The sequence below is a fragment of the Protopterus annectens genome, chromosome 2.part1 (assembly GCF_019279795.1).
Source record: "Protopterus annectens isolate FY-2018-M chromosome 2.part1, PAN1.0, whole genome shotgun sequence".
NCBI lineage: Eukaryota > Metazoa > Chordata > Ceratodontiformes > Protopteridae > Protopterus > Protopterus annectens.
Window position 1 is genome coordinate 336,096,956 of NC_056729.1, and position 13,845 is coordinate 336,110,800.

The 13,845-nt window shown below is 39.5% G+C and overlaps 1 protein-coding gene across 1 annotated transcript in view; it reads right to left on the bottom strand.

Annotated features, from left to right (window-relative positions):
* Positions 1-13,845, bottom strand: part of ZCCHC4 (zinc finger CCHC-type containing 4) — a 1,048,879-nt gene that overhangs the window by 202,675 nt on the left and 832,359 nt on the right. The gene's annotated exons all lie outside the window — the stretch shown is intronic.

Sequence of the window (13,845 nt, forward strand, 5' to 3'; positions counted from 1 at the left end):
AATCACACTTTTTACAGTCTAGATATTTCCATCAGCCTGATTAAGTCATTGATTCAAACCTCCAGTAGTGCCATCTAGCTACAAATCTAAGTATCACTCACAAAGGCACATATCTGCCCTACAATATGGAAATGAAATTGAAACAGTAGATATAGAACAATAACACATCGCTGTTTTGAAGGTCTTTGTGTCTTTCGGCTTTTCCCGGTTAGGGGTCGCCACAGAGGAACTCCGGTCCGCTAATGATTGGCAGTAGAGTTTTACGTGCTGGCTTGCCGGGCCTAACGCACAACCTTCAATGAAGGAACGCCCATTCATGCATGTCGCCACACAGAAGACGCTCTAACTGAGAATCGAATGGGCAACGTCTAATTGTGAGGTGACAACGCTACCGCAGCACCACCACCGCAGTAATCGCTGTTTTGAAGGTACAGTGTGTAAAATGATAAGTAAACGGTACAGTGTGTAAAATGATAAGTAAACATATCGCAGCTCTCATAGTGGTCAATCCTGGCACAGTCTTTTTGCAGAAAATAAAATATGTAGATGAAAATTAATTAGTCAAGCACAATGTATGGCTGCCCTATGAACAAATTATTGTATAAGCCACATTAATATAGCAGATTTGTACACTGAATGCTATCTGTGCTGTGATCTTACCTAGGGAAATCTGACTGTCAACTAAAAATAATGAATGCTAATACTGTGTTTACCTTGTGATGATGTTTACATATGCAAATCAACTCCTGGAGGGGAGGGGCATACTAGCCAACCAAGCCACTTACCAATAGGGACTAGTGACAGGTAATCAGTGTGCGCATCTGTAGAACAGTGAAGTCAGATGATTCAAGATGTTTTTTGACTGAAGCAGTAAAGTAAACAAATTATGCGCAATGCTAAGTATGGGTCTAATGTCTAATATTTCAGCTGCAATTTAGCAGTCAAGCAAGATATCTTAAAGCCGCCATGGGCATATGCACACTCAAGTGAAGACTTGCATGGTAATTTTAATGAATAGTGTAAAGACACTAGCACAGACTGACAACATAACAAACAAACTGTCCTGTAAAAGCAGTATCTAAATTCATGCAAAAAATGTTAATTATAAAATTTAGCAATACAGAAAAAAAAAACAGTATGTGGAGTGGTATATAAAAGAAGAACTAAGACAATATATACCTCATTGGAAAAACATATAAAAAAATGCCAGACTACAAAAATACACAATACTTACAGGTTCTTTAGGATTTTCATCCACCAAACTTGGACTTCTTCAAAATTTAACAGTCCATTCTTCTGAGGTGGGTCACACTACTAGCTTTAAAGCATCAGTGAAAAACCATGCAAGTTGACTTAATGTCCTGCAAAAAGCACTAGTTATAAAATTTAGCAATCTACTCTGGACAAAACAGGTCACACTGCTTACTTACTAGAAAGTCTGAGTGACGTGCTTTGCATAGGACCTACCTACCAAAAAAGTGCCAATTATAACATTCAGCAGTCCCTAACAACTGGAACAGGCACACTACTTGCATAAAAGCATTAATGAATGGCTTTAGTCCTTTCCTGGAAGGAAGGACTGGGGACTACCACTGTATGTGTGATCACCGGTGTAGACCAAATGTCCTGCAGGCAAAGTGATAATACAAGATATGTGTCCAGTGCATCAAGACATTCCTGCATGTGTGGGGTTGTACATGTACAGGAACTGCCTTAACTGTGCATATGAATTTTGAGGAAATCATAAGGGGAAATTTTCCCAAATGTACCATGACAGCAGCAAATTGGCAAATGACACAGCACTATCAGCTGCCCATCTCCACCACTACCAGTTTAACAATAACAATTAATAGCAGCAACGAAAGAAAAAGTTCTCTCTCTCCATTTACTTTCCATGCCCTGCAGAGATGGCATAAACCAAGCAGCCAAAAGGTGGCTTGGGGGGAATGGCAGAGCTTGGTGCAGTAGATGGCTGAGGTTGGCATTATGGTTAAGGTCTTTACCTCAGAGATACAAGGTACAGGGTTTGATTTTGACCTATGGCTATTGGCTAGGCTTGTAATAGTCAGCATCTGACAGTCTAGTATCTGCCTGTGAACCTAACATGTGTTGCAGATACATATGTGTGTATATAGGTAAATACACGCACGCAGACACACACACACACGCACATATATAATATATATATATATATATATATATATATATATATACACACATACACACACACACTTACATGGGTGTTACATGATTTATTGCTGCATGCGTTTCATCTTGTTCGGAAATGTTGGTGTTTTTCGTCTGTGGTACATTTGCTTGAATTATGTAACAGATGAACTTTATTAGATTGACTATTACATAATTCAAGGGTTTTTCCTTTTTTCATGGTTGTGCGACCCTAAAGTTAATATATTAAATTTTTGTGTGGGGGCTCCACGTTGAGGTGTGTGTGTGTGGGGGGGAGGGGGGGTGAAATCCTCCATGTAAAAGTTATTTTCGTTTTGGTTTTGGTAATCACAAATATAACCTATTGGTTTACATTTGCAATTACTTTTTTAATGATTTTGGTGGGAATTAACAATGATCGATTGTGAGTTTGTTCGATGTTTTGTGCTTTGAACAAACTTACCGGTGATTATTCATTATAAACTTATATATACTTATATATATATATATATATATATATCTACAAATGCATGTGTGCACATACACATATGCACATACAGACGCACAATATCTTCCACGATCCACCAGCTAGATGTTTGTCTGCCTTTATATGAAATGAAGTACAAACAAACAGAACAGCCAGTTTAATGGTGAGCAGGTTTTTACTCAAAGTAAAACACCTCCAAGGGACCAACTCCTACTACATTACAGAAATGATTCAACCATGTACACTTACCAAACTTTTTCACAATGTTTTATGAGTTTTGATTCCTCTATTAACACATTTCATTTACTGGTTGTTGCTGTTTAGAGCAACACAGGGTAAGTGAAGAACATGTGATTATGTGTTTTTGAGCAGCATTATTTAAATACAAAACAGGCAGGGTTATGGAGCTGGTTGAGAGTTTTAGAAATATGTAGGAGAAGCAGGAGGCAACTTTACTCCTAAATGGCAGTCAAACCATGTATGCCTGTAATTTTTTTTAATTCAGCTCTGCTGCACACAACTGGACCCATATTTCCCTGGTGGGACAAATGCCATTCATGCAGGACCAACATCCAACCAACCAGCAGCTTTTAGGTTTATTGGTGTATACTGCTCTTATCCTTCCATTAGGTGGCTATGTATCTGCTTGCAGAGCAAAGTTTGCACTAACATCCACTTAGGGTTTGCAAATTCCCATACCTACCCATGGAGGAAGAATGTCTGGCATAACTGTATCCTTGTACCCCTCATAGTCGGACTGCACAGAAGTGGCCATGGTCTGTGTGACTGACATACCAAATGGCGATGAGGTCATATGTAGATGATGTATGATTGACTGACATGCAGATTTGTCAGTGACATTGTGCGCAAGGTAGGAATCAAAGCAATATCTTATCAGTAAGTCTTAAAAAGTAGGAGATGTTGCTGTCTGAACAGTACTGCTTTAGAAGTCACTCAAACTTTGTCGATAAAAAATTACTCCTTCACACAGCCAGGGAAGGTAAACCGTTGCTCCTACTGGGTGAGAAAGTTAAGCTAGTTCAAGATTTCTAAATTAAATCAATATTGCTTACCACAAAATTGATATAACCCTCAAATATTTTCTAATGGATGGGAGAATTTCTGCCCAAACGTATGAATCTTTAAAGGTAGACAAGCCAAGGCTCCTTCCTATTTTCGGGGTCCCTATGATTGACAAAAATATTATGAATCCACCTTACAAGACAACTGTAGCAGCCAGTGGATCAAAAACTTTATCCTATTGCTGTCTAACTTGACAAATCCTTGAAATTCATTATGAATATGAAAACACACATGATTAGAGAATCCTGGCATTTCCTGGGGAGGTTGACCCCTGAGTTGATTACTACGAACATTGTTTTTTTGACTATTGATGTAGTTGATCTTTTTTCCTCTAATCCCCTGGAAGAAGGCTTAAGAGTTTTTTCTAGGATACTCTTCTCAGATTTGACTTACTTAAGGGTCAAAGCATTAATCTTTTGGCTGAACTGATTGGTATTGCCCAGGAAAATATTTTTATATTTTTCGAGGGGGAAACATTCCGATAGGAAAAAGGTACTGCAATTGGAGCCACCTGTGCCCCTATTTATGCAAACCTAGTTTTACTAGGTTGGGACTGGAGATTTATCTTCAATTCATCCTTTTGGTCATTTATCAAGCTATATGTTAGATTTTTGGATGACATTGTCATTGTATGGGATGGACCAGCGAGTATGATAAATGAATTCATTAATTACCTTAGTAACACTACCACATTTCTGAGATTTACATAAAGTTGCCACAAGGACAAAATTAATTATTTAGACACTAGTAAAGAAACATTGGAAGGGAAGTTCAGGACTAGAGTGCATAGAAAACTGACATTTAATAATTCATACTTGCCCTTTACTAGCGCACATCCTTTTAAACAGAAAAAGAGCTTGGTAAAGGGGCAATGTGTATGGGCTGCAAGAACAACCTCTCATTATGATGATCTTGTGGAAGAAATCAAGTTAATTTCTGGGTTGCTCATTGAAAGAGGACATCCCAGTGAACGTGTGGCCAGTATTTGCCAAGTAGTAGTTGCAGGATGCAGGGATAAATACAAGGCAATGCTAGGTGTAGCATCTGATACCTCCAATGTGGAACCCAATAATTCCGACTGTCAAAGGAAAAATAAACTTCAAAATGATCAATACACGGCAGGTTCACGTTAAGGCACTTTAATCTTGCAGCAAGGAGACAAAAACGTGCTAATACAGAGTTTGTCTAACTAAAATCAGGAAGTAAGGTCATTTTTATACATTTTCTAACAAGACATTGCCTACCAAACTGAAGTAACAGATCACAAGTTTAACATCATTACTTCATAGCAGCTGTTTGTCCATGATTTTCTGTTTGCACGATCAATTTTATGAAAAACTTCCTAAGAAAAACAACGTGGCCTTGGTGACCACCGGTTAGATACAGCTTCCCACTATGTTATGTTACCATTCAAGGTACTATAGCTAATTCAAGCACAAAGCAAGTACAGATTCTTCAAGCAGTCTTTTGTTTCATGTATCTCTTCTTTTTCGCAGCTGTGCATGTTCTCATAACATGAACAGAGCTGATTGTTCATATTTAATCATATTATAGAAAACAGTATTGTTCTATTCATACACTATTCATTCATTTTCCTGACCTAGCAGATAATCACCTGCTTCTCAGTACATTTCCAAAAGGCATAAACATGAATTTTGCTGTGCTAGCAAATACTAGGTCAGGGTGCATCTTGCAGTTTCAGAAAGCATACTGTGGTTTGAAAAATCATCTTATAATTTCATACAGAATTAAGCTGTACATAAAATAGAATGAAATGTGTTAACTATTTTAGCTTCTAATAACCACTAAACATATATATATATATATATATATATTAATACATATTTCTCTAACATTTCCCCCCTGTTAATACTTTTTATTATATTTTCAAAAGCATAAACAGTTTGCTTCTTCTCCTAACCTCTTCCATTTCGGATTTGCAGTTAAGAGAGTTATTCAGTTTAAACTTATGAAAGCATTTCAGTTTTCAACAACTCTTCAATTTCAGTACTTTGATACAAAGTCTCAGAAACTGATATGTCTATAAAATCTTTGATTAACTTTTTCATGCAGGGAATACCACAACAAATGCATGCTCCTAATAGGAGTAATCCCACACAAATGGCAATCAGGATGTTCATTAGGATGTAACCCCACCCCCCAAACAAATTCTGGAAAAAGTCCATCAGAGGGTTTGGGCCTGGTTTACTCATGGCCGACACTTGCTGGATCACCTCAAGATGGTCGTTTATCTCATGCTGGTTTGTCAGGAATATACGAACAGCATTCTTCTTTGATTAAGGCGCACGTACCACCTCTCGCCGCTAGGGTGAAGTTGAGAGCCATGCGGTTTTGAAGCACCACAGTTCTCATAGCGTTTAGTTCATCAGTCATTAATTCGAGAGTAGAAAAAGTTGCATTGCTCATAACTTCGAGAAGTTTGGACAGTTTTCTCAGCTCCCAAATTGATTTCACTGCGCCATATGCAGGGGCTATGCCTGCCCATAATATAATAGTGTCACTCAAGTCCATGTGTGTCAGTTTATCTTTGTTTTTCACGGAATTATGGTTTCTCCATCCTGCTTCGATTCGTCCCACTGGATTCTCAGGTCTCTTGATTGGATTTCCAGGTTTACTGCTGACCTCTCTGACGTTTCGAATTTTCCCTCGAGGCAAAGCTGCAGTGTGCCGTATGGCCGGAACCAGGTAACCCAAAAAACAACTGCCGGACCAATTCTCAGGTAGCCATTTGTATGCCTTTTTCCCACAAACAAAATAACAATTCCCTACTTTAGTATTGATACATGCTTGCCCTGCATGAAACATTTTCTTATCAATTATAGAAAGTTGCTTCAAAAGAACAGGATTATGCTGTATTTCACTAACAGTTTTTTTTTGCATTTTCTCAAGATATGAGTCATAGTTTGTATCACAAATAGTTTCTGCCTTATTAGCCTTAATATAACATTTATAAGAAACAGTCACATTGCAATTGCTCCAACCCACCTGAATAGTGTCATTTTTATAAAAACATACAACTCCTTTTTCTGTAACAGGTAGGTACAATGCTATTTTGTCTTGTGATTTTACAGGTGTGGTATCAAAAATCTAATTTTCCCAGGTCTCATTGACCCCTAGGGGGACAGCAGTCATTAATAATCCCCCGTATGCTGTTGGTATAGCTGTACAAATCCAGCAGTTCGAAACATTAAAAGTCTCAGCATACACATATTTAATTGCTTGGCAAGTGTTAAAGTTTGGGTGCCAGTCTATGAGTAATGCATCACGTTTGTTCATTTCAACTCGTGTGGCTAAAAAAAGGAAAGGCCACAGCAAACAGATTATTGTTACCAGTATAACTAACAGGATGATCATGCAATTTTTCTGAGGTTGTTCTGCATCCCTGTTTACTCTATACCTGGTCATTTTGTTCTCATTGTAACAGCAACAAGGTTTTTGTCCAGTTCAAAGTTCTTGACCAGTTTGCAGTGCGTCAAATGGATCCAGGGCACATGTTCAGCTATCTTGACCGCAGTGAGTGTTGCCAGCAAACCTTGGTACTGTCCCTCCCACTTTGAAGAACTCCAATTTATTTTCTTCATGACCTTCACCCAGATGCACGTTCCCGGTTGTACTACTGCTTCCGATGGTCTGGTCTGTTCTTTATCTGAAACAGAATTTAACTGCAGTTGTTTGTTATTTAGAAGTCTTCTCATATACTCTGCAAGTGAACTGTCAGCCTCCTGGTCTGCAGGCATGAGAGGTTTCCACTGAGGTATATAATATGCCATCCCAAACAGTGTTTCAAAAGGAGTTAACCCCTTTGCATTTGGAACAGTTCTCATGCTCAACAGTGCCAGAGGCAGACAGTGCACTCAGTTCTTCTGTGTCTCATTAATCAATTTCCTAAGCTTATTTTTCAGAACTCCATTATGCTCTCTACTAATCCTGCAGATTGGGGGTGGTATGCACAATGGTTTTTCAAGGAAATCCCGAAATAACGGCTCAGTTGTTGTATGGTTTGATTTACAAAGTGAGTGCCATTGTCACTATAGATCTTTTCCGGTATGCCAAATCTAGGAATAATTTCTTTAACGAGGACTTTTGCAACAGTAGCTGCATCTGGATTTTTGGTCGGAAAAGCTTCCACCCATTTGGAAAACATATCTATAATGACAAGACAGTACATTTTATTTTCGCATTTGTTTAGTTCTATGAAATCCATACAGATAGTATGGAACGGGTACGGTGGTGTAGGGAAACTCCCTTGCTTAGGCTTCAGTGCCCCCTGTGCATGATGCCTGTTACAAACATGGCATGCTGCACAAAAATGTTTTGTGTAGTTTGTAAATGCATACGTTGTAAACACTCGATTCACTAACTGTACCATCCCCCCTGTTGAGAAATGGCACTGCCCATGGCTCAACAAAGCTGCATATCTAAACAAGTTAGACGGTAAAATTGGTTTTCTTTCTTTGGAGATGTACAGCCCTTTCTCAAGAATTGCTCCTTGTTTTATCCATTTTTGTTTTTCTACATTTGTAGTAAGTGTCTGCATTGTTTTTAACATTTCTAAATCTAAAATCTCAGAAGGTTGTAATTCCTCACTCAAAAGAAATACTTCTGAAGCTGAAGCTGCCTGCTTTGTAGCTGTATCAGCTCTCATATTACCTTTTGAAATCCTGTCCTGTTGCTTGGTATGAGCTACGCATTTACAAATAGCTACTTTTTGAGGTAACTGAATAGATTCTAACAAATCTAAAATAAATTGCGCATGATTAATCAGTTTACCAGTAGATGTTATCATTCCTCTATTTTTCCACTGTTGTGCAAAAGCATGTACAGTAGAAAAAGCGTACTGGCTGTCAGTAAAAATGTTCACACATTTACCCTTTGCCAAGGTGCATGCCCTTGTTAAAGCAATCAATTCTGCTGCTTGTGCAGTTAAGTTGTGTGGTAAAGACTTTGCTTCTAAAATTTCAGTATCAGAAACTACTGCATACCCTACTAGATTCTGTCCTGTAGGACCCTTTTTGCATGAGCCGTCCACATAGTATGTCACCTCGGCATCATCCAAGGGAACATCCGTGAGATCTTTTCTAGGCAGTGTCTTTTGCTCAATCTCCTGCAGGCAGCAGTGTGGTTTGCCATCTGCAGGGGTTGGGAGCAAGGTTGACGGATTCAAAGTTGTGCATCGTTCAATTGTCATATGAGGTTGGCTCAGCAGTATAGTCATACAGGAAAGATGCCTAGCAGGAGAAAGATATGCCACTTTTTCTTGCAGTAAAATAATCGCGACTGCATGAGGCACTCTCAATGTGACAGGGTGGAATAACACTACTGAGGCTGAAGCCTGTACTGCCATTGCAGCTGCGACTACTGCTTGTACACAGTGGGGCAAGGATTGCGCCACTGGGTTTAGCTGTGATGAATAGTAAGCTATGGGGCGTTGTCTGTCCCCATGTTGCTATGTTAACACTGATGTCATATAGCCTTGCTTACAATCTACAGTTTGGAAAAATCGTTTATGTAGCTCGGTAATCCTAAAACTAATGAGGATGCTATCAGTTGTTTCAATTTGCAGAAAGCTGATTCTGCTTCTGGTGTCCGTTGTAATGAATCTTGTGCTGCCATAGGCTTCTTGTATATTAAGTTGGTCAGTGGAGCAGACTCCAAGGCATAGTTTGGAATCCAACTCCGACAAAAATTAGTCGTACCTAGGAAGGACATCATTCCCTTCTTGGTAGTCGGTTTGGGTGCTTGTAATATTGCTGTTTTCCTGTCTTCATCTAATATTCTGCCTTCTTTGGATATTACATATCCCAGGTATTTAACCTGTTTTTTCCAAAGTTGCAGTTTGTTTTTGTTAACTTTGTGTCCTTGAGTGGCTAGAAATTGTAATAATGCTATGGTATCTTCTCTGCATTATTGCTGGGTGGGGGCTGCCAGCAGAATATCGTCTACATAAAGTAAAATCTGGCTGCCTTTAGGTTCATAGGTTAGTACTAGGCTAACTGCCCTTGTGGGCCATTTTAAGCCTAGCCAATTACCCCATGTGAGAATCAAACCCTGCACCTTGCAATTCTAAGGTAAACACCTTAACCATTGTGCCAGCCTCCCACCCCGGGATAACTCCCGCCAAGTTACTTGCCATTTCCTGTGCGAATATTGTTGGAAAAATACTTCTGTTGAGGATTCAAATCATTTAATAAGGTGTGTGGATCTAGCACCGTAGGTGCTCTAGGTATAACTGCGTCATTTACAGCTTGTAAATCTTGGACCATACGCCATTCTCCATTTGCTTTTCTAACAGGAAATAAGGGTGTATTACATGGCAAATAGGGAGATTCTATCAATACTCCTTCCTTAAGTAAGGCTGCTATTATAGGTTTGATTCCTACTTCTGCATCCTTTCTTAAGGGATACTGTCTCTTTTGAGGTCTAAATGCTGACTTTGGCGTGATAGTAACTGGTCCTGCTGTACGAATAAGTCCTACATCAGATTTCCCTGTTGACCAGAGAGTCTCTGGTATGCCTCGTAAGGCTTTTTCTTCTTCCTCTAGTAAGAGTGCTACTCAGCTGTCCTCACTTGCCTGCAAGTGCACAGCTGGGTGTGTCTGTGTTATCCAGTTCAACTTATGCTTTTGTACTCCCTGTTCTGACTGTTCTAATTCTGTCTGTTTTTCCCACCTTGTGACTTTTTCTCCTAGGTCTGCCCACTTCACATTCTTGTCTTTAGTTAAACTAACATGTGGTAATCGATTAAATTTATAAAGTGCTAGGAATTCCTGGGGCAATGAACAGCTAACTACACTGTTCCCTTCTGTGTCCCAGTACAGATTACGCAATACTAATCTGTTAGCATGGTTTCTAAACAGTTCTTGTTCATATTCTTTATCAGGTCCTGGTATGCTACAGTAATATAGAGTACAATGCAACAAATGCTGTTTATCAGTGTCAAGGGAGGGGGATTTACTGATGGCTATGTTCATCAGTTCTTCGGTTACTGCTCCTGGACCAGTCGTAACCAAGTCCTGGCTGTATCAATAAAATATTTCGCCCTCCGGTCGCACCACAAAAGTATCCATTTGTCGCTGTGCTTCCATACCCTGCATAGTTGGAACTACTGCTATGCCAAATATCTGCATAAGGTCTCTGCCCAAAAGATTTACTGGGCATTTTGCAGAAACGACAATTTTGCTCTTCTGGGTCATCCCTGAAACAGGGTCAGTTATTGCTATGCTATGGGAGAGTGGCTCCTGATACAGCTGTCCATTAGCTGCTTTTACTAATATATAATAGAGTGATTCTGAATTTTCTGGTAGTTTGGAAGGATGTATCAGGGTCTGTGAAGCCCCTGAGTCACACAGAAATTTAACTTCCCTCCCCTCTACCAGAAGTGTAACTTCCGGTTTTGTGTCTGCTAAATAGAGCTCTAGGCTCAATAATGCCAAGTCTAAAATTTCATTTTCTTCACCATCGGTGATTTCTTGTACTTCCTCTATCACATTCTCTACTCCGTCTATCACATTTGCATTTGTCTTTTCTTGGTTATTCCCTTCTAGTGATTCTTGACTATCATATAGTCACCCTCCTTATCTTCCGTGGCTACCTTTTTGTTTTGCCTGCAATCCCTTGCTAAATGTCCCTTTTTTCCGCATTTAAAACATTCACCCGTTTACTTTCTCTCTTCAAACTCCTCTGATCGCTTATCAGATTGTTTGTTTCCCTGGGCATTTTTCTTACCCTTCTTCCAGGACTGTACTACAAAGACTTCTGCTCCGTCTTCTACTGCGAATACTTGAGTTTTCTTTTTCTTTTTGCTATTAAAATGCCTTTCGGCATGTCTCGCATATTCAAGTAATGACTGTAATCTACTTGTACGGTGATCTACCATGTGCTTTGTAATGAAACTACTTATGGGTGAAATACTACCCTTCAAAAATGCATTCTTTAGTTGTTGCTCATATGGGGAATCATGTGTTTGGTCTTCAGGTACCTGCATTCCGTAATGGTTATTAAACCACTCTAATAATCTAGCATAATATCTATCAACAGTTTCACCTTGCTGTTGGATGCATTGATTAATGCAAGTCCAGTCAGCCCTAGGCTTCCAATTCTCAGAGATTCGGTCTGTCAGACCTTTCACTCTGTTATCCAGCTCTGCGTTGCTATGTGGGAGTGGCTTATGTTCTGCGTCACGGGGATTCCAGTTGCCACTGATCATGTGCCAATCTGGACCTACGATTTGTCTGACCACTTTCTCTACTTCTCCTCCATTTAAATGGTAACTTAACCTCATGCCCTGCAAGTCTTCTAGGAATTTTCTAAAATTAACTTTCGGATGGGGAATTCCCTCTGTGGCTTTCCGGATATTTTCTGGTGTCCACGGTCTATACACTAGAAGAGTTGGGTCCTGTCCTGCCTGTGGATTTGGTACTTCTATGAGTGGACATATCTCTTCTTCACTCATAGCTCGTGAATTTTTATTCATTTCATGCAATTCAATATCCCCTCTTAAGTTACGTGTTCGAGACCTAGTCTCGACAGGATCTCTGACAAATGGTTTTGATTTCGCAGGGACAGTTGGGTATAGCGGAGGTGGATCAGCTTGTCCACTCACTTCATATTCTGGTAAGGGAAGCGGAGGGGGTGGAGGGGCCGATGCCGTTACTAGGTTATTGTCTTCTTTGTCTAAAAACATTGCTTTTGAATTTTTAATCTTTTGTTCCCTACGGTTTGCTTCCTCAAGCCACCTGTGTGCCTGAGGAACTCCCAATTGGCGTTGCTTTTTTACCTGACCTTTTGCATCTGTTTTAAGTTGTTTGACAAGTTTCATAAGTGAAGGTTTGTCTAATTTGCCATCAAATTTGTATTTATTAACCCATTTTGTATAGTACCTAACGTTATCGGCACGTTGTAATTGCATATATTTCGCGTCTTCAGTTAATGGCGGATCTCGGGATCTTTTTGTGCACTTATTTCCCATGTTGCTTTAACTTAGTTAAAAATTGCTACGTAACCCTTTTTATCACGTGGCACCACGATTTTCTTTTTTCACAGTTTATCTAGAATAACTGCCTACCTATCCTGTTTCCCTGATCTATGACAAGACAGCAATCTTTTTGTCCCTGATTTATATAAAATCTCCCTGGCAAAAACAAATACTGTAACAAGTCCCTGATCTGAAACAAAGAAAAGGTAAATTCCTGCTTACCTGAGCCTCCGTGATTGATCGTCTCACTGCTGGAACCGTTGACTCGTCCTCCAATCGCAGATCAGAAACAGTGGCTGGCCTCTTTTGAACGACAATTCAGTCGGAGGTCTTTCAGTGCAGAAGAACCGATGTGGCCTCTTCCCCGTACGGTTTCATGCCACCGGGCCCATATGACCTGAGCTAGAGCGAGAGTTTCCGGTCCGAAGGACCAATCTGTCAAAGGAAAAATAAACTTCAAAATGATCAATACACGGCAGGTTCACGTTAAGGCACTTTAATCTTGCAGCAAGGAGACAAAAACGTGCTAATACAGAGTTTGTCTAACTAAAATCAGGAAGTAAGGTCATTTTTATACATTTTCTAACAAGACATTGCCTACCAAGCTGACGTAACAGATCACAAGTTTAACATCATTACTTCATAGCAGCTGTTTGTCCATGATTTTCTGTTTGCACTATCAATTTTATGAAAAACGTCCTAAGAAAAACAACGTGGCCTTGGTGACCACCGGTTAGATACAGCTTCCCACTATGTTATGTTACCATTCAAGGTACTATAGCTAATTCGAGCACAAAGCAAGTACAGATTCTTCAAGCAGTCTTTTGTTTCATGCAGCTGTGCATGTTCTCATAACACGAACAGAGCTGATTGTTCATATTTAATCATATTATAGAAAACAGTATTGTTCTATTCATACACTATTCATTCATTTTCCTGACCTAGCAGATAATCACCTGCTTCTCAGTACATTTCCAAAAGGCATAAACATGACTTTTGCTGTGCTAGCAAATACTAGGTCAGGGTGCATCTTGCAGTTTCAGAAAGCATAATGTGGTTTGAAAAATCATCTTATAATTTCATACAGAATTAAGCTGTACATAAAATAGAATGA